General features: G+C 36.0%; 1 pseudogene; it reads left to right on the top strand.

Annotated features, from left to right (window-relative positions):
- The first annotated feature begins 2,644 nt into the window (after positions 1-2,644).
- Positions 2,645-22,716, top strand: part of LOC114024764 — a 41,048-nt pseudogene continuing 20,976 nt past the window's right edge.

The raw sequence follows: 22,716 nt of genomic DNA, 5'->3' as shown, positions 1-22,716 counted from the left end.
ACATCGGAGTCTACCTACTAAGACACAAACCAGAACCATGTGAATACAACTACAAAATACTCTTTATAGAAAAAAAGACAGACCTAAATAATTGAAGAAATATTCACTGATCCTGAGAGGCTGTCAATACAGTAAAAATGATAATACTGCCTAGATTAATTCATTTATTCAGCACCATGCCAATCCAATTGCCAACGGATTAATTTATAGAACTAGAAAAAAAGAATGATGAAATTCATCTGTAGGAACAAAAGGTCAAGAGTCTCAATGGCAATAATGAAAAAAGTGAGAAGGAAAGGAGTCTAACAGTATCAGATCTCAAACTACACTGTAAAGCAGTAATTGTGAATACAATTTGGTACTGCTCAAGAAATAGAGATAGATCAGTGGAATAGATTAGATATACAAAATACAGAAGCAAATGAATCTAGCTGTCTAATGTTTGATAAATCCAAAGACCCTTTTTGACAAAAACTTCCGGGACAACTGGAAAGCAGTCTGGCAGATACTAGGTAAATATTAATATGTCACACAGTATAATACCAAGATAAGTTCTAAGTACATACATGACTTAGACATAAAGGGTAACATTATAAACAAATTAGAGAAACAAAGAAGAAATTGCCTTTCAGATCGATGGATAGAAGAATTCATGACCAAAGGATAGAGAAGGTCATGGAAAATAAAATAAACAATTTTGATTATATAAAATTTTTAAAGATTTTTCATTTAAAAAAATTAATGCAGCTAAGATTAGAAGGGAAACATAACTAGGAAAAAATCTTCATAGTAAATTTCTCTGATAAGGATATCATTCCAAAGATATATGAAAAACTCACCCAAATTTCTAAGAATAAGAGCCACTCCCCAATTGATAAATGGTCAAAGAATACAAAAAGCAAATTTTCAAAGGAAGAAAGCCAATTTATTAATAACCACATGAAAAAGTATTCCAAGTAACTAACAGAGAAATGCACATTAAAGCAACTCTTTGACAACAAGTTGGCAAATTTTACAAAAAAAGAAAAATGATAACTATAGTAGCAGAAACATAAAACAGGCACATTAATGCACCATTAGCAGAACTGTGAATTGGTCCAGCTGTTCTGAAAAAGAATTTGGAATTATGCTCCAGAAGACACAAAACTGTTTATACCCTATATCCAGGTATATCACTACTAGGCCTATGCCCCAAAGAAATCAAAGAAATAAGAAAATACGACAAAAATGTTTATAGCAACTTTTTGTGGTGGTAAAGAAATGGAAACTACTATTAATTAAAGAATAGCTATAAGCAATCTTGGAATATAAATGTATTGTAATATTATCGTTCTGTAAGAAATGATACAGGGAACTTTCAGAGCATCCTTCAAAGACTTGTGAGAACTGATGGAGAATGAAGTAAACAGAACCAGGAGAGCAATTTATACTATAATAGTAATACTGTAGAAATGAACAACTTTGAAAAAAGAACTCTGATCAGTACAATGATTTCATTGCATTGGAATCCCATGATTCCAGAGGACCTATGACATGCTACCTACCTCCTGACAGGTGATGGATGAAAGATGTGGAATAAAACATATATTTTTTGGACACGACCATGAGGGAACTTGTTTTACTTGAATATGCATATTTATTACAAGAGTTTTTTTCTCAATGGAGCAAGAGAGATGGGAGAAAAAGAAAATAAAATTTTTAATTAAAAATATAATTGAACTAAAAAAGAAAACAAATGCTTGTTAATGGAAGGAAAAATAATTTTTTTTAAATTTTTAAAGAAAGGATTGACAAATAATTGGAGAGCTTTTCATCAGTACAATTCCATCCTGCTCTAAGCCTCATGGAAGGCAGAGCCAAGCAGTCCACCCTGCCAGGCTCTGCTCTGCTCTCCTCAATATTATTGTCCAATGGAAGACTTATTGGAAATAAACATGGGCCCTTCACTGAACTCAGAACTTCCTTTTCAGTTTTGAGCTAAAGGCAGAAAAAAATGATCATTTTAGGATAGATAACCATCTAGATGAGCACCAATTGTTATTGCGGATCAGCTGCAAAGAATGCATTGAATGATGCGGAGAATTCATGCAAAGAATGAATTGCATGTTGCTGAAGAAGAAGCACTGTATTATGGCAAACTAATTAAGTAACACTGGCATCTTTAAAAATATTTTTTGCAGGTCTTAACTTCTCTAGGTGACTTTGATAGTATATCACCAGTAGTTTTACAGTTGAAATGTGGTTCAGTGATGATGAAGAATGCTAACCACCTCCTTACAGAGAAGTGATAGACTAATTGCCTAATGAGAAATGAATTTTTGGATATGGGCAATTTGAATATGTGTTTTGCTTGATTATGCCTATTTGTTGCAAAGGTTTTGTTTTTCTTTTCTTTAAAGGGAGAGGAAAGTGGAATGGAGGAAAAAATAAATACCTGTCAAATGAAAAGAATAAACGTAATTTTAAAAAAATGAAATGTGGGGAGCAGCTAGGTGGCACAGTGGATAGAGCAGCAGCCCTGAAGTCAGGAGGACCTGAGTTCAAATCCAGCCTCAGACCAAACACTTGACGCTTACTAGCTGTGTGACCTTAGGCAAGTCACTTAACCCCGATTGCCTTAAAAAAAAAGAAAGAAAGAAAGAAAATGAAATGTGGTTCAGTGTCTGTATATGATAATGACCAACACATAGTAGCATTAGAGGAAGACTCAAAAGCAAAAGAAGCAGAAGCAGAAGCAGGGGAGGAGGAAGAGAAGAAAAAGGAGAAAGAGAAGGAGAAGCAGAAAACAGAAGAAGAAGAAAGGAGGAGGAGGAGGAGGAGGAGGAGAAAAAGAAAAAGAAGAAGGGAAAACCACAACAGCTCTTAAATATGTCTGGCAAGTAATCTCATGGAGTTGGTCACAAGTTTCCACAGAAAATGGTAAAAACTGTTTGAAGAAGATCATAGAGATTTTGGCTATGACATTCCATTTTGAGATTTCTTTCAAGAAATGATAGTGGATTCTATTTTCCCTTTGTCATCTTGTTCTAATATGTCTACACAGTTTGGGCGTATTTCTCAAAATATGCTATCTGAGCTCTTTTTAGTCATAGCTTTCAGACAGTCCAATGATTCTTAAATTATCTTTCCTTGTTCTGTTTTCCAGGTTGTTTGTTTTTGATATGAGAAACCATATATTTTTTTCTATTTTTGTAATCTTTTGACTTTGTTGTAACTTTTTTTGTTCTTTTGTGAAGTCATCAACTGTTCAGTCCATTCTAATTTTCAGGGAGTCTGTTACTTAGCTAAGATTTTGTATGTTTTGTGCTAAGCTGTTAATTCGCCTTCTAAGTTTTTTCTTCACGATTCTCGTTTTGTTTCCAATCCTTTTTGACAGCACTCTCATTTCATTTATAGTATTATTTTAACACTTTATTTCTTCTAGGAATTCTAATTAATCTTGATGCCAGACCTTTTTCACTTCAAAATTTCGTGTGTAGATGTTTGTGATTTATTCTTCTCTTCTGGGTTTGGATCTTGGGCATCATAGAAACTCTTCATCTTTTTCTTCATCTCCTTCTTTCAGCCTTGCCTGCCAGATTAGAACTGTGTGTTAGGGCCAGGCTCTGCCAACTTCTGGAGGAGTTGTATCCCTCTTGTGAACCAGGGAATAAGTCAGTGATTCCCTCTCCAGAGTCATAACTATAGTGCTGCAGCACAGTTCCAATCCCTGTTGCTGAGTCCATAACCCCTCTCTGTCAGAGCATTAACCCTGTACCATTCTTCTGAGCTAGAAGCTGTTGGCCCAGGAGCTAAGTCTGCAATCTCCTCTCTCCTCTCTTGAGTCAGAAAAACAGCACTGTGGTTCTCTTTGTGGCCCTGTTCTGAGGTGGGGAAGAGGAGAGGGTCAGTCTCTCTGGACCAGAGCTGCAGAGCTGGGGCCCTATTTTGAAGCAGGGGCTGAGTCTGAAATCCCCTCTCCAGGGTCAGAGTGACAGTGCTATGACCCTGTTCTTAGCCTGGAGTTTAGGTCTGCGATCCTAGCCCACTCCTATTCCACATCTCTTGCCCTGGTCACCTTGCTTGTGGGTGAAATTTGTGATCTTGTGTTAGAAAGATGACCCAATGTGGTTTCTCCTTAATTTTTCTGATCATTTCTCAGTCTGTCTTGTTTTTTTTAAAATCATTGTTAGAGTAGTTGTAGGGGGAGCTGGGCTCTGTAGCTTCCTCATACTTCACCATCTTGGCTGATCTCCAGCAGAAGATAATGATGTTGAAGATGATGATAATGATCATTTTGACAAAAATCAAGAAAAGACACTTTTAATGAAGAAATCCTTTTGTGATTCGGCAGCCAAAAAAAACATACAAAAATCAAACCAGAATGGGAAAGATTTAAAGCCACCCACACAAAAATTAAAAAATGTCAAAAGCCCTTCAAAAAGCAGGACACAACTTACTCCCAAATGACCCAGTTCTCTAGAGGATATTAAAGCAAAACTTCAGGCAAGCAGAGTAAAAAGGTTGTTTCCTCCCAATAGTGGAAGGCAAATTCATCATTTATGTGAAGAATTGCTTCCAGATGTCTGATCAGGAGGCTATTCAAATTCTTTGGCTGTGGAGGAAATTTCTAAGAAATAGTTTGAACAGTAAGTTAAAATTTTCCATTTTATCTTGATAACAGTTGATATCTGGCTGTTCTTTTTATAATGTAGAATGAGAACTTTCTCTACCACGCCTGATAAATGCCATCCATATTACTTTGCCAAGAATGTGTTGCCCAAAATTCCTGCTTAGTTTTTAAAGATCAGACCCCTCTCTTTGCTTCATTTGAGTATGTATGGAATGTTATGATAGGGAATAGTAGTCAGACAAATGGAAATAGGGAGAAGACAAATATATGTGAAATAATTTCAGTATTTTAATAAAGTTTTTTAAAAAATTAATTTAAGGCCAAATAACTTAATCCTAAAGAACTGGTGGGTCAAAGAACAAATCACGGAAACAATAGGAAATTTCATCAAAGAAAAAGAAAATAATGAGGTGACATGCCAAAAGTAGTCATTAGCAGAAAATTTCCATTTCTAAATGCTTTCTTCAACAAAAGAGAGAAAGAATAAATCAATGACTTGAGAATGCAGCTAAAAATAATTTTAAGCCAATAAATCAAAAACTTACAACTAAATACCAAAGTAGAAATTCTGAAAAATCAAACATGTTAACAAAAGCAAAGCAAAAACCCCACTAAATTGATATTTAAAAATAAGAGCTTATTTTTTTAACTAATAAAATAGATAAACAGCTAATGGTTTTTTAAAAGAAAAAAGAAAACCAAATCATTACTATAAAAATGAAAATAGAGAATTCACAAAAATTGAAATGTAAATAAAAGAAACTATTTTTGCCCAATTAAACACCCAAAAATGATAACATAGAAGAAATGGATTTAAAAATATGAAAAACTTTGATTAACAGAAGAAATCAATTATTTAAATAACAGGATATTAGAAAAAGAAATAGAACCAGAAATAAACTTTTTCCCTCAAAAAAAATCCAAGATTAGATATATTTACAAGTGAATTCTATTAACCATTCAAAGCACAAGTAACTCTAATATTAGATAAACCTTTAGCAAAAGCAGGGAAAGAAGAGACTCTTCCATACTCTTTCTATAAAACAAATAAGATTTTGATACCTAAACAAAGGAGAAGCACAGCAGAAAAATAAATCTATAATGCAATATTTCAAATGAACATTGACACAAAAATATTAAGTAAAATAGTATCAACTAGGCAACAACAACATACTAAAAAGATTATATACTAGGACCAGGTTGGATTTATGCCAGGAATACAAGGTTGGTTCTACTTTAGGAAAACTATAAATATAATAGACCATATTAATGACAAAATTCACAAAAACCACATGATTATATAAATAGATGCTCAAAAGGCTTTTAAAAAATCCACACCCATTTCTGTCAAAAACTCAAAGAAAGAATGAGTATGAATGGAATTTTCCTAACTGGAATCAGTAGTATCTATTTAAAACCAAGAGTAAGCATTATATGTAAGGGAAAAAGGTTGGAGGCCTTTCAAAAAAGATTAAAGACAAAGGAAGAATGCCCCTTATCACTAATGCTATTTAACATAGTGCTAGGAATGCTAGCTACAGCAATAATATGAGAAAAGGAAATAGAAGGACTTAACATAAGCAGAAAAGAAACAAAACTATCACTTTTTGAAGATGATATTGATGGTCTATCTAGAGAACCCTAAAAGGTTCTTTAGGGTTTCTGTTAAAAAATAACTGAAATATTAAATGTTATAAGATACAAAATAAATCTACATATATCATTGGCATTTCTGAAGATATAGAAAGAGAAATCCCATTCAAAATCAATACAGAATGTATAAAATATTTAGGAAACTGTTTACCAAGACACACATGGGATCTTCATGATCAAAATAATCTTTACATAAATAAAGGCATTAATAATTGAAGAAATATTAACTGTTTGTGAGTGGGTCTTAATAACAATACAAATAACACATTGTTGTTTAGTCATTTTTCAGTTGTGTCCTACTCTTCATGACCCCTTTTAGGGGTTTCCTTGGCAAAGATACTAGAGTGGTTTGCCATCTCCTTCTCCACCTCATTTTACAGATGAGGAAACTGAGGCAAACAAGGATAAGTGATTTGCCCAGGGTCACACAACTAGGAAGTATTTGGGGCCAGATTTGAATTCTGGTCTTCCTGAGTTCTAGGCCTGGCACTCTATCCACTGTACCACATAGCCACCCAACACAAATAATGACACTGCCTAAATTAATTCACTTATTCAAGTACCATACCAATCAAACTACCAAAGGATTGCTTAATGGAGGTAGAAAAAATAACAACAAAATTCATCTGAAGGAGCAAAAGTTTAAGAATATCATAATGAAAAAAATTATGAATGAAGGGAGCCAAGAAGTAAAAGAATGCAAACTGTACTGCAAAATAGTAAACATCAAAATAATTTGATAGTGGTTAAAAAACAGAGAGGCTGATCCAGGGAATAGATTAGGGTCACAATGAACAGAAGCAAACAAACCTAGGAGTCTCAATACTAGTAGAGCCCAACACAACTGGGCTCAATAAAGACCCAAATTCTAGGGTAAGGACTCACTTTTCAACAAAAACTGCCAAGAAAATTTGAAAACAGTCTGGCAAAAATTAGATTTAGACCAATATCTCACACCATATATGAAGGTAAGTTCTAAATGGATACTTGACTTAGATATAAAAGGTCACATCATAAACAAATTAGAGAATGGAAGTTGAAAGAAATGGAAATGGAAGAAATTACCTTTTAGATCTATAGATAGGGGGAGAGTTCATGAGCAAACAAGGGATAAAGATTATCACAGAAGACAAAATGAATAACTTTGATTATATAAATTTTAAAAGTTTTTGCACAAACTAAGCCAATGCCTCTAAGATTAGAAGGGAAAAAATTAACTGGGGATAAAACCTCTGCAGCATGTTTCTTTGATGAAGGTCTCATTTCCAAGATTTATAAGGAATTCATCCAAATTTATAAGACTACATACCATTGCCCAGAATAAAAATGGTCAAAGGATATAAATAGGCATTTCTTAAATGAAGAAATATAAGCAATCAATAGGCATATGAAAAATACTCTAAATGACTAATAATTAAAGAAATGCAAATTCAAGCAACTTTGAGTCTCCCCCCATACCCATCAGATTGGCAGAAATGACAAAAGAGGAAAATGACAAATGTTGGAAGGGCTGAGGGGAAACAGGCACTTTCATGCACTGTTGGGGAAGCTGTCAATTGGTTCAGCCATTCTGGAAAATAATTTGGCATTATGCCCAAAAAAGTCACAAAACTATTTATATTCTTTGACCCAACTGTACCTGTGTGTGTATCCTAAAGAGATCAAAGGAAGAAGAAAATTACCTATATATACAAAAAAATGTTTATAGCAAGTTCTTTTTCAAGTAGCCAAAAACTGGCACCTAAGGGAATACCTATTACTTGAGGAATGGCTGAACAAATTATGGCATATAAATGTAATAGAATATTATTTTACCATAAAAAATTATGAAATTGATGGACCTGGGAAGACCTACCAGGAGAACAACTTATACAATAGCAACTACATTATAAAGGAAAACAATTACGAAAGACTTGAGAACTCTGATCAATGAAATGACTATGGTTCTGGAAGATTGATAATGAAGCATGTTGCCTACCTCTTGACAGAGAGGTGATGGACTCAAGATGAAGAATAACATATTTTGAGACACAGCCAATGCTGCAATTTGTTTTGCTTGACTATGCATTTTTGTTACAAGGTCTTTATTTATCTTTTTTCCAATGAAGGGAAGTGGGAATGGTAATGAGAGATAAGATAAGGTAGCAAAAAAGAAAAAAAAAAGAAAAAGAGGAAAAAAGAGTAATTAAAGCTTCTTTTTATTGTTGTTAAATGCAGAGTAGGGATCAGAAATTAGGTCAGAAAGAAGCATAAACAGAATAGCTTTGAAAGCTACAGGTTGAAGTTATATACTTAAAAAATAAAGCAAACTGTACATAATAGAGATCTGCAGTTTCATGTGCAATACCCTTTTTCTATTTCATTATGCATATAGAAATATCCATTTTATTTGCTGTTCAAGCTCAGAATAAGAGTACATTAAAAATACAATTCATATAATAAAACACAATCTTTTGTTACATAAACTATGGTCTAGCCCTGATGAGAAAGAGCTAACTAGACAAAAGTCTCTGCAAAAAAGAAAATACAAAGAAAAACCTCAGCTGTGATTGAGGAGTTAAGACAACATTTTATGTGGTTCCTCTCATGAGAAGCTGAAATGGAAAAGAAACAAATGATGAGGAGAGGAGAAAAACAAGAGAAAGAACAAGGAGTCAAAGAAATTTGAAGAGAGTCAAGCTGCAAGGTGTTTTAGGACCCAATTAAGCTTGGATGAGTTGACAATCAATAGAGGCAAATTGTCAGTGAGTTTTATCTAATGAGATTACCAAGTAACTAACCTACTGACTTATTTACATCCTAACATCTATTTACTCTGTACTGAAAAACTATTTGTGCCAGTTTTTTTGAAATTTCAATCAAATAGTACATACCTTTAAACACATCTTTAATACTCATGATGAAAAATGCTATCCACCTCCAGAGAAAACTGATAAAGTCTTAATGCAGATTGAAGCATAATATTTTTCATTACCTTTATTTTTATGGGATTTTTTTGGTCTGTGTTTTCTTTCAAAACATGACCAATATGGAAATGTGTTTTGCTTGATTGCATATGTATAGCCTATATCAAATTGCTTACCATCTCATGGAAGGGGGAAGGAAGGGAGGGAGAGAATTTAGAACTCAAAATTTTAAAAAACGAATGTTAAAGATTATTTTTACATGCAATTGGGGAAAATAAAATATCATAGTAAAAATAAATAAATAAATAGATAAATGAATGAATGAATGAATAAATAAATAAACAGAGCCTTAACTAGCAGAGAAAGACTGGGGCTTTACTCCAGGGTATGAACATGGATGAGGATGGGGCACTTTCTCCCTATGGACATCCTCCATCCCAAACGTTTCTGCTTTGTGTAGGATTGCATTGGACAACAGTGCCACCATTCCCAATATCCCCTGCTTGCCCTGCACCCCTCCTCCTGGGGACTTTGGGAAGAAAGAGTTAAAGACCACCAGCCGTGTACCACTTGCCACACTGTCTAGCAAACAGACCACCCTCTTTCCTGTTGCAAATACTCCCAAAAAAGATTGTCCTCTGGAACCACATGTATGAAAATATTTATAGCAGCTCTTTTTATGGTGGCAAATAATTGGAAATTGAGGGGATGCCCATCAGTTAGGGAATGGCTGAACAAGTTGTGTTATATGAATGTAATAGAATACTATTGTGCTATAAGGAATGATGAGCAGGCAGACTTCAAGCAGACATATATGATCTGATATTGAGTGAAGTGAGCAGAACCTGGAGAATATTGTACACAGTAACAGCCATACTGTGTGATGACTAACTTTGATAGACTTATCTCTTCTTAGCAATGCAAGGATCTAAGACAACTCTAAAAGACTAGTGATGGAAAATGCTGTCCACATCCAGAGAAAGAACTATGAAGTCTAAATGCAGATCGAAGCATATTATTTGCTTTCTCTCTCTTTTTTTTTTTGTTTCTCCTTTCTTGTGGTTTCTCCCATTGGTTCTAATTCTTCTTTACAACATGACTAATGTGAAAATGGGTTTAATATGAATGTATATGTTCAGCCTATATCAATTTACATGCTGTCTTGGGGTGGAAGAAGGGGAGAGATGAGGAGAAAATTTGGAACTCAAAATCTTATGGAAGTGAATGTTGAAAACTAAAAATAAATAAATTTATTAATTAAAAAAAGATCATCCTCTGTCTGCATCACCACATCATTCCATGCCATCCGATCCCAAGGCCAACCTCAATTAAATAAATATATACCAGATTCAAAAATCTCTAGTTAAGTCTAGGGAAGAACTAGAGCCAGCTCTAACTGTCTTATAAGAGTCAATTGTCAAAATTTCAATGTGAACAAACTGGCACTGTGTGTGTATATATGTTTGTATGTATGTATATATATATATATATGCGTGTGTGTATGTGTATATTATAAATACATATATGTATATCATATATACATATGTGTGTATGTACATGCATAAATATGTATATATACATACACACCCCTCATAAACGTCAATGACTTTGAATCACGGATTGATTTATTGTTTTATTGATTGTATAGGCTTAAGAAAGTGTTAATGATTCAGATTAAAATTAGAAGTGTGTGTAAATATGTTTTTCCCCCAGAAAGTCTGGTTGTTAAACATTTACCAGTACATCCCAGTATTACTCTATAAACATTGCTTGAGCTCAGCAGGAATACAGTAGAAGGTTCATGGAATGAAATCATAATCAGACTAGAGGCTTAGTGGTGACTATAGAATAATAATAATATGATAATAGTAACTGACGTATATAGAGTGCTTTAAGATTTGCAAGGTGCTTTTAATCCAATATCTCATTTGATTCTCATAATACCTCTAGTTAAGGCTCTATGGAAGACAGCTGAACTTCCAGAAGATGTAAATGTTTTTAACAAGAGTTCTTTTGGTCACTGAATGGAGAGAGATGATGCCTTTTTTTCAAAGAGGTCAGAGTTTCTCTACTTTGAAAAGTCAAGTGTCCTAAAGTCCACATACTCCTTAATTTTTTATAAGAATCAAAATATGTTTTAAAACAGTTTCTGAGGGGCAGCTAGGTGGCGCAGTGGATAGAGCACTGGCCCTGGAGTCAGGAGGACCTGAGTTCAAATCAGGCCTCAGACCAAACACTTGACATTTACTAGCTGTGTGACCCTGGGCAAGTCACTTAACCCCAATTGCCTAAAAAAAAAAAAAAAAATTCTGACAATGTTCACCCACTTTTTTAATCAAAAGGATTGGTATTTTTCCAAACAAGAACAATAACTTCTACTCCTGGCTTACAATATTTTTTTTTCCATCCTTTCCCTTACCATCATCTGCAACGACTTCAAAATCCATCTTTAAAAAAAAAAAGTATTGATAGCTTTTTGTTTTTACTTCATACTTCTCTCTATATATAAACACATGTATAACACATATGTATATATATACGTATATATATATACAAATATTAATGCATCCTTTTCCTCTTCCCTACCCAGTGAACCATCCATTGTAACACAGAAAGAGGGGGGGAAAGTAGCTCCCCAAAACTAAGCAACACACCAACCACATCTGACAATGTATAAAAAAATCCACATTTATATATAGTGCCTCACCTATTCAAAGAAAGGAGAAAGGTGCCTTTTCTCAGATCTTTTCAGGGGCCAAGATTAGTCATTATAATTATACAGTTTACAATTTTGGTTTCTTTGTTCATTGTGCTGATATTTCCAACTTTCAGGTTAATGACCCACTCACCACCCTTGCTGCATAATTCTTCAAGCTTTTCAGCTCCATGAAATTCACCAACACTCCATTTCACCTACTCACCCATGGCCATACCTTAGACCTTGTCTTCATCTGAAGCTGCTCTAGTGCCAAGATCTTGAATTCTGATCTTCTCCTCTCTACTTCCTAATCCGTTCTCCACCTCCCTCATTTTCTGAATTTTCTCTCTTCACCCTCATTGTGACTTCCAGTCAATCAAAAAAAAATCAATTTGCAAGTATCTTTAAACATCTACTATTTGTCAGGCACTGTTCTAGGCACTGGGGATATAAAGATAAAAATGAAACAGTCTCTGCCATCAAGGAGACTTACCTCTTATAAAGGGAAATAACATGTTTGTGCAGTGCTTGGGAGTACCTCATCCCAATTCACAAGGTAGATTCCCCCAAGGAATGGCAACTTTAGGGTTAAGGTACTCTGTGAGTCCATATTCCCTAAAATCATAGCTCATCTTGATGAAACATGCTATCCACCTCCTGAAAGAAAAGATGGACTCAAATTGGGGTATGTGTGTGTGAGAGAGAGAGACAGAGACAGACAGACAGAAAGACAGAGACACACACACACAAAAAGACACAGAGACAGAGAGATTTGACATGGCCAATGAGGGGATTTGTTTTACTTGACTATACATATTTGTTACAAGGGCATTGTTTTTCTTACTTTTTCAATGGGAGAGGTAGAGGTGGGAGAAAGAAAAGGTAGATTTTGGATAATTGAAAAAGATAAAATTTAATTTAAAAAGAAATAAAAGTACCTATTCCTATGCTTTGGCCATTTACTTATTGAGGGAATGACTCATTCCTATAAATTTGAATTAGTTCCTTACATATCTTGAATATGAGAACTTTATCAAAGAAACTTGCTGCAAAGATTTTTCCCCAGTTACTCTTTTGCCTTCCAAATTTAACATCAGTAGTTTTCTTCTAAAACTTCTTAATTTTCAGTAATCAAAATTGACCATTTTATCTTCTGTGATCCTTTCTATCCCTTCTTTGGTCACGAATTCTTCCCCTATCCATATATCTGAAATATAATTACTTCTTTGCTCCTCAAGTTTGCTTTTGATGTGACCTTTTACTTCATATACTCCTCAATTTTTTTCCTCTAGAGCTCTTTTGTCATTTATTATTTCTTGCTTCATTTCTTCCATGCATCCATTCCATCCATGTGCCCAAGATATTTTTTCTTTAAGGTTCTGCTTGCAGTAATTGTGGAGTTATTCCCTTCTTCTGGATTGGACTCTTGGGCCTTTCACGATACATAATATTTCTTTATTTTGATCAGAGTTTTCTTCTGCTTCTCCAATCTCAGTTACCTCTCTTGCTCTCTTGAGTAAAATCGGAGCAGTTGGGCCCTATTTCGTACTAATGTTGATTTCCTACACTCCTACTCCCAGCTTTCACTTCTAGTATCTGCCCTTAGAGGTTTCAGGCCCCCTTGGATTATAGGAGTCCAAAGCATTGAATGTTCAGGTCCCTCTAGAGCACTTCAGGTCAGAGTGATTCAGATCACTGGGGTAATCTTTTAATCTGATCACTGTTGTCCCACTCAAGCTGCTATTGAGTTCCCTTGTGAGTCTACGGTCACCATGTTTTGGGATTCAGATCAATTCGTCAGGGGTGGAGCCAAGATGGCAGAATAAAAGCAGTGACTTGCTTGAGCTCTCCCCCAAACCCCACCAAATACCTGTAAAAAATGGCTCTAAACAAATTCTAGAGCAGCAGAACTCACAAAAAGACAGAGTGAACAAATTTCCAGCCTAAGACAACCTGGATGGTTGATTGGAAAGGTCTATTGCACCAGGCTGGGAGAGGAACACAGTTCAGTGCAGGCACACAGGCAAAGACCAGGCTTCAGCAAAGCTGGAGCAGGCCTTAGGGGACCGAATCATGGGCAGTTGTGGCAAGGTTTCCAGACTTTTCAATCCACAAACACCAAAGACAATTTAGAAGGTCAGTGACTGTGGTGAAAGAGAAGCTTGGTCTAGCCCCAGGCCCAGCATAGTGTTGGGGCGGCAGCTGCTTCTGGAGCTCTCAGCCCATAGACTGAGGGGAAATTGAGTGACTGATCAGAGGGGAACTGCAGGGCTCTCTTTGCTGGCACTGAGGCAGGATTCTCTTGCTTTGCCTGTGCTTGGATCTGGGTCACAGTACTGGGTGGTGGTCCTAGGGTGAGGAGGAGCACTGGAGTGGTGGAGCTTGTAGTGGTGGTGGAGAGGGAATCCTCCTCACAGTTCCAAGGCAGAAAAGAGTGTTTGTGGTCACTCACAGACCAGAGCACAGGCCAGGAAAGTAGTAAACACCTCGCCCTTGATAGTACCACCTTGGAAGAACTGAAAATTTACAGGTCCCTAGAAATATCTCTGAAAACAGCTGCACAAAACCCCTGAAGTTTGGAACAGTACATTCTCCACACCGAGAGCAGACCCCTACCTTAACAAAGAGTTCACAAGTTAAGTGATTGGCTGGGAACATGAGCAAACTGCACAAAAAAGGTCAGACCATAAAATCTTTCTTTGATGACAAAGAAGATCAAAACGTACAACCAGAAGACAACAAAGTCAAAGCTCCTAAATCCAAAGCCTCCAAGGAAAATATAAATCAGTCCCAGGTAATGAAAGAGCTCAAAAAAGATTTTGAGAAGCAAGTGAGAGAAGTAGAGGAAAAACTGGGAAGAGAAATAAGAGTGATGTAAGAAAATCATGAAAAACAAGTCAACAGCTTGCTAAAGGAGAGCCAAAAAAATACTGAAAATCAAAAGAGAGAGGATTATAACCAAGAATCACCTACCCAGCAAAACTGAGTATAATCCTTCAGGGGGAAAAATGGAAATTCAGTGAAATAGAGGATTTTCAATCATTCTTGATGAAAAGACCAGAGCTGAATAGAAAATTCAACTTTCAGATCAATTCATCAGTTTCTTGTTAGAGCCCTCCAGTCTTTCTGCCCCTAAGGACAGAGTTCTGAAGCTTTATGTATCCCTGGTATATCTCTGGCATACATTGGGAGGCTTTTTCTTGTTTGATCCGTGTTAGAGCTAGTTTGTCTGGCTTGACTCTTTTCTTATTGCGCAAGGGTTTCTGGCTCTCTTTTTGTGCAGTCCTGGACTGGATAAAAAATATTGTAGCTTCTTATTGTTAGGTCTTTACAATACTACTTGTGTGAGAGCTTTGCTCTACTGTGGCCATTCACTTAGACATGTTAACCAGAAGTTCCTATCATGCTTTGTTTTTAGCTTAAAGTACATAGAATCTTACTCACTCTTTTAAGAAAGGCAAAAACTACCAGATGTAGTGGCACATACCTATTACTAGGAAAGCTGAGGGTGGTGGATCTCTTGAACTTAGGAGTTCTGAACTGCACTTGGCTAAGCCTATCTAGTCTCTACACTAACCAACAGCAATATAGTAAGCCGCTGGGAGTTGAGGGAGGGAGGATCCAAGTTGCCCAAGAAGGGGCAGCAGATCAAAGTTCTCATAACTATTGACCTGTGAGTTGTCCCTCTTGACATTTTAATTCTGGGCAAGACAAAAAGACTCAGTCTTTTAAAAAAGAAGTGAAGGGGACTTTGACCTGGAACCATAAAAAAAGTCTCTCCTCCACTTTTCCTATTTTCTTCCTGCAAAGTATTGGCTCTTGTCTCCCCAGAAGAAGATTTTCAGCCCTAAGAGTCCAGTTTATTCAAACTAAGAGCATAGTCATACTGGGTAGCTAATGCCCTAAGACTTGGTTTCTTCTTTGGATAATGTTTCAGGTCCAGAGCCTTGGGTCCTTCTGCCAGAGACTTACTGCAGTTCATGGTTGAAGTTCTTTTTTTTTTTAGGCAATTGGGGTTAAGTGACTTGCCCAGGGCTAGTAAGTGTCAAGTGTTTGATCTGAGGCCGGATTTGAACTCAGGTCCTCCTGATTTCAGCGCTGGTGCTCTATCCACTGTGCCACCTAGCTGCCTCCAATGGTTGAAATTCTTATGCCAATGATCCAAGATAAGTCCAAAAGACTCACAATGGAAAATGCTATCCATATCCAGAGAAAGAACTGATGGAGTCTGAATACAGATAGAAGCATACTATTTTCACTTTATTTTTTTCATAGATTTTTCCTTTCATTCTGTTTCTTCTTTCACAGCATGACTAATACAGAAATATGTGTTACATGATTGTACATATATATAACCTATATCAAACTGCTCTCTTAGAGAGGGGGGAAGGGAGGGAAAGAGGAAGAAAATTTGGAACTTAAAATTTTATATAAAAAGTGTTAAAAATTGTCTTTACATGTAATTAGAAAAAATAAAATACTATTAAAAAAAGAAAACTCTGTATGCTTCCCAATTTTAGTCTCTTAAGGCAAAACTTTAAACCGGGTAATGGCTTATTTGCCTGATAAGCACCAAACAGCCCTGAAATACATGAATTTGAGTTCCTCAGTTTTCCCAAGACTTTTCTAAGTCTCTTTCTTTCTCCCATGCAGGTGAGTAGGTGAGAAAAAGACATAGGATACCAAGCCCAGTGAGTTGAGGTTCAACCTCCCAGCCTTTTTACTGGCCTTTTCATATATAGATGTAGCTAGTTGAAACCCTCCGAGGGGCCTTTGAGGCACACCCTTACAAACATATAGCAGTAGTTACAAAATATGTACCTACCAAATATAAAGTAATGTGGGGAGGGACACACCAGTAGCTGAAGGGGTCAGGCCAAATCTAGGAGATGGTGCTTGAGCTGAGTTTTTAAGGGAGCTAAGAATTTCAAGAGTCAGAGGTGAAGTGGGACTATATTACAGACATAGGGAACAGCCTATACAGAGACATGGAGACAGAAGATGGAATATTAAGTACAAGAAATAGCAAGGAGGACAATTTGATATAGAGTGAGTGAAAAGGAGTAATATGTAAAAAGCCTAAGTGGTAGACAGATTGTTAAGGGCTTTGAATGGCAAACAGAGGAGTTAGAATTTTATCTTAGAGGTAATAGAAAGCCTCTAGGGTATTTCAATCAAGGAAATGACATGGCCAGACCTATGCTTTAGGAAAATCATTTTGGCAGCTGGCAGCTCTTGATTGAGAGTAGCAGTGCCGACATAGCACCAGGTAGTCCCTGCAGTTGGGGAAGCTGAAGCTGATGGATCTTTTGAGTTTTGTAGTTCTGAGTTTCAATAAGGATAAAGTCAACTAGATATCCACATTCAGTCTGGCACTAATATGTTCAGCCCTTGGGAGTGGAGGGCTACCAAGCTGACTAAGAAAGGGTGAACCAGCCCAGGTCAGAAGAAGCATGCCAGTTAAAGCTTCCATGCCAATCAGTATGGAGATTGAGCCCATGAGTGATCAAAAATGAAGAGTCTGGAATGATTCTGAGGCTGCAAACATGGGTAACTAGAAGGATGGTAGTGCTTGCAACAGAACTGGGGAAATTAATAAGATGGGTAGGGTTTGATAGGAAAGATAATGAGCTCTGCTTTGGATATGTTAAATTTGAGATGACTATGGGTCATCTAGTAGGAAATATCCAATAAGTTGTTGCTGATATAGGACCTGAACCTAAGAGAGACTCTAGGGATGAATATATAAACCCAGAAGATGATAAGTTAACCCATCTGAGCTAACGAGATCACAAAAAAAGGGCTCATGACATAGCCCTGTAGTGCAACTACAGGTAGAGGGTGCAATGGATGATGATAGGCCAGCATAGGAGACTAAGAAGGAGCAGCCAGACAAGTATGAGGATAACAAGAGAGAATAGTGTCAGAAAAATCCAAAGATGAAAGAGTGTATGGAAGAAGGGGGTGGTCAACAGTGTCAAATACTACAGAGTGGTCAAGAAAGATGAGGCCTGAGAAAATGGTACTAGAGTCTACAATTAAGAGATCACTGGTAACCTTAGAGAGAATAATTTCAATAAATAGATAAGGTTGGAAGCCTTTTAACTCTTCTTTATTCTCCCAATCTATCAGCTCCAGAGGTGCTTGCCACAAATCCCACCACACACACACACACACACACACACACTTTATTTTTTAATTATTATAGACTGAAATAACATCCCATAAAATCCTATTGAACATTAAGCCCAAAAAATATACTCAAATGTACAAATAATAATAACAGCTCTCTATCTAAATCCCCTTTGTATTCATTTAGGATAGATAGAAAAACAGATACATACTTACATACGTGTATACATACATACAAACAAACAAAATTAGGTAGGTAGGTAGATGATAAACAATCTTGTAGAGGTGTTGAAGAGGAATAAACTGGGCCCAAGGGAAATTTCACTGGATTATGCTTGGCAAAGAGCTCAAGCTTTCTATAATGCTGAGCTGCCTCTTTCCACAAAAGCTCATCTTTCTAACATCAATATTCTCTTGGTGGTGCCATATAGCAATGAATCATGTATCACCATGATCTCTGAAGAATCCAAATTTCAGATGACCCAAATGGCAATGCATGGTGGGAGTAAGCAGGCTGTGGTATGTTGTTACCGTGGATTAATTGCCCACAAGAAATGGTGCAAGACTCATCATGAAGCATGTGTACTATCAGAAAAGGAAGTGGTCAATAAAAAGGGGGGCCACCAGGAAAGCTAGCACCAGTACAGGTAAACAAACTGGTTTCCTACCAGTCCAACTAGACATAGGCCAGAGGCATGTGTAGCCTACAAAGCTCTATACCTAGAGGCAGCAAGAGCATAGGGCCTGATCAAGAAAAATCCAGGGAAGGAGCAGCCAAGTGGCGCAGTGGATAAAGCACCAGCCCTGAAGTCAGGAGTGCCGGACGCTTACTAGCTGTGTGACCCTAGGCAAGTCATTTAACCCCAATTGCCTAAAAAAAAAATCCCGGGAGATCAGAAAGCCCCAGGGTAGAGACCCTGGAAGCCTTACAAAGACCCAGAGACTACGGCATTGTATCAGTGCTCAGAGTAAGACTCAGGCATGGGGACTGCAAGATCTCTATACTCTGTCCTGAGACACAAGGAGAGTCTGAAGACCCAGTGCTCTAAACCTCAAAGATTCAGGACACCCTAACCCCAAGAGGCGGAAATCAGCGCAGAAAACCAGGGGCCACAGGAAAAGACTGAACAAAACTAACAACCCTAACCTAAAGTGCAGCAAGAAGCAGAGCCTGACCTGGAATAGAACTCCAATTCAGGAACTAAAGCAGGAGAAATGAGTAAATTAAAAAAAACCCAATCAACCAATATAAAAAATTATTTTATATCTAGATGCCCCTAAAAGAAGCAGCATATAATTCTTTAACAACTGTGAGCAGAGATTCAAAAGAAATAAATGAATTTTTCACAATGACTACATGAATGCTGAGAAGAAATGAAGTAAGAAGCAAAAATTAAAAAAAAGTACTAAAGGAAAGAAATGGAAGGAGAATTAAATAGCTTATAAAAGAAAATGGCCAAGTAACAGATGCCCTGATAACTAGAATAAACCAAAAAGAAATAAATGACTCTATAAAGCACCAAGAAATATCAGAATAAGGTTATAATACTGTAAACAAATAGAAGAAATAATCAAATATCTACTATTAAAAATAACTGACCTGGAGTAATGGTCATGGAGTAATAATTTAAGAATTATTAGACTCTGTGAAAATCATGATTTTTAGAAAAGCCTGTAAACTACATTTTAACTGCCCAGATCTATTAGAACCAGAGGTCAAAAAGAAAGTAGATCGAAACTAACAACTGACTTCTAAAAGGAATTCCAAAAGGAAAAGTCCCAGGGATGCCATAGCCAAAATCCAGAGCTCTCACATCAAATAAAAATATTGCAATCATCCAGGGGAAAAGAAGCAATTCAAGTACCAAGGAACTATTGCCAGCATCACATAAGACATGGCAGCTTCTAATATAAGCAAGACATGTCGCAATACAATATTCCAAAAATCAAAATATAGAGATTGCATCAGGAGTGAAGCAAGGATGCCTATTATCACCATTATTATTCAATATTATACTAGAAATGCTAGCTATAGCAATGATGAGAAAAAAATTGAAGGAATTAGAATAGACAGTGAGGAAACAAAACTACCTTTCTTTGCAGATGTTATGATGGTGTACTTAAAGAATCCTAGAGAATCAACTAAAAAAAACTAATTGAAATAATAAACAACTTTAGCAAAGTTGCAGGATATAAAATAAACCCACAAAAATCATCAGCATTTCTATATATTACCAACAAAGCCCAGCAGCAAGAGATAGAAGGAGAAATTCCATTTAAAATAATTGTCAACAATATAAATACTTGGGAGCCTACCTGCCAAAACAAATCCAGTAACTGTATGAACACAATTACAAAACACTTTTCACACAAATAAAGACAGATCTAAATAATTGGAGAAATATTAATTGCTTGTGGGTAGGTTAAGACAATATAAGAAAAATGACAATTCTATCTAAATTAATTTACTTATTCAGTGCCATACCAAACTACCAAAAAATTATTTTATAAAGCTAGGAAAAAATAATAACAAAATTCATCTGGGAGAACAAAAGGTCAAGAATATTGAGGGAGTCAGTGGAAAAAATGTGAAAGAAGGTGGTCTAGCAGTACCAAATCTCAAACTATATTACAAAGTGATAATCATGAAAATAGTCTGGTACTGGCTAAGAAACAGGGTGGTAGATCAGTGGAATAGATTAGGTACACAATACACAGTAGTAAATGACCAAAGTAATCTAGTGTTTGATAAACCCAAAGATCCAAACTTTTGGGACAAGAATTCACTATTTGACAAAAACTTCTGGGAAAACTAGAAAACAGTTTGGCAACTGTTTGATCAACATCCCACACCATAAGCCAAGATAAGGTCAAAATGGATACATGATTTAGACAGAAATGGTGACATCATAAGCAAATTTGGGGACCTTGAAGAATCTTACCTGTCATATCTATGGATAAGAGAAGAATTTATAACCAAACAAATTATAGAGAGGATCATAGGATATAAAATGGATAATTTTGATTACATTAGATTAAAAAGGTTTTGCACAAACAAAACCAATGCAACCAAGATTAGAAGGAAAGTAGAAAACTGGAGGGAAATTGTACAGCAAATATCTCTGATAAAGGCCTCATTTCTAAAATACATAGAGAACCGAGTCATTATAAGAATATGAGTCATTCCCCAGTTGATAAATGGTCAAAGGATATGAGCAGACAGTTTTCAGATGAAAAAAATCAAAGCTATCTAGAGTCATACCAAAAAAATGCTCCAAATATCTATTGATTAACAAATGCAAATTAAAACAACTCTGAGTTACCACCTTACACCTATCACATTGGCTAATATGGCAGAAAAGGAAAATGACAAATGTTAAAGGGGATGTGAAAAAATTGGGACACTAATGCACTGTTGGTGCAGTTTTGAACTGATCCAACCATTCTGGAGAGCAATTTGGAACAATGTCCAAAAGGCTATAAAATCACGCGTACCTTTTGACCCAGCAATACCACCATTATATCTGTATCCCAAAGAGATCAAAAGAAAAGGAAAAAGGCCTTTATATAACAACTCTTTTTGTGGTGGCAAAGAATTGGAAACTAGGGAATGGCTTAACAAGTTGCAGCATATGATTGAATTGAGATACTATTGCACTATAAAAAATGAAAAGCAGGATGATTTCAGAAAAACCTGGAAAGACTTACAGGAACTGATGCAAAGTGAAGTGAGCAGAACCAGGAGAACACTGTACGCAGTAACAGCAATACTGTATGATGAACAATTGTGAATGACTTAGTTATTCTCAGCAATATAATGATCCAAGACAATTCCAAAGAACTCATGAGGAAAAATGCTATCCACCTCCAAAGAAAGAACTGATGGAATCTGAATGCTGATCAAAGCATACTATTTTTCATATTTTTTTGGTCTGTGTCTTCTTTCACAACATGACTAATATGGAAATATGTTTTGCATGATTGCACATATATAAACTATATCAATTTGCTTACCATATCAAGAAGGGGGGAAAAGAGAGGGAAGGAGAGAATTTGGATCTCAAAATTTTTAAAAAATAAATGTACAAAATTGTTTTTTACATGTAATTAGGAAAAAATAAAATATTATTTAAAAAAATGATTAGAAGCATGGTTTCAGAAAAACCTGGGAAGACTTATATGAACTGATGCAAAACAAAGTGAGCAGAACCAGAAGAACTCTGCACACAGTAACAGCAATATTGTACAATAATCAATACAATGATCCAAGACAATTCCAAAGGATGCATGGTGAAAAATGCTATCCACCTCCTAAGAAAGAACTGATGGAGTCTGAATGCAGATTGAAGCACAATTATTTTTACTTTCTTTATTTTTCTTGCTTTTTTGCAACATGGTTAATGTGAAAATATGTTTTGCATGATTTTGCATGTATAATTGATATCACATTTCTTGCCTTCATAATGGGGGGGTAGAGATGGTAGAAGAGGGGGAGAGAATTTGGAACTCAAAAAATTTTAAATGAATTTATAATAATAATAATAAATTTAAATATATTTGTGTGTGCTTAACAACCAGGAATAACTTACCCCACAAAGCTAAGTTTAATCCTACTAGGGGGAAAATAGACTTTTCATGGAATAGAGGCAGGGTTATGTTGTTAAATATTTAACAACTGACTTTCTAAAGGGAAAAAATTTTATTCATAACACACT

This window comes from Vombatus ursinus, unplaced genomic scaffold, assembly GCF_900497805.2.
Source record: "Vombatus ursinus unplaced genomic scaffold, bare-nosed wombat genome assembly UNPS02004573.1, whole genome shotgun sequence".
Lineage (NCBI taxonomy): Eukaryota > Metazoa > Chordata > Mammalia > Diprotodontia > Vombatidae > Vombatus > Vombatus ursinus.
This window is presented reverse-complemented; position numbering and strand designations above follow the sequence as displayed.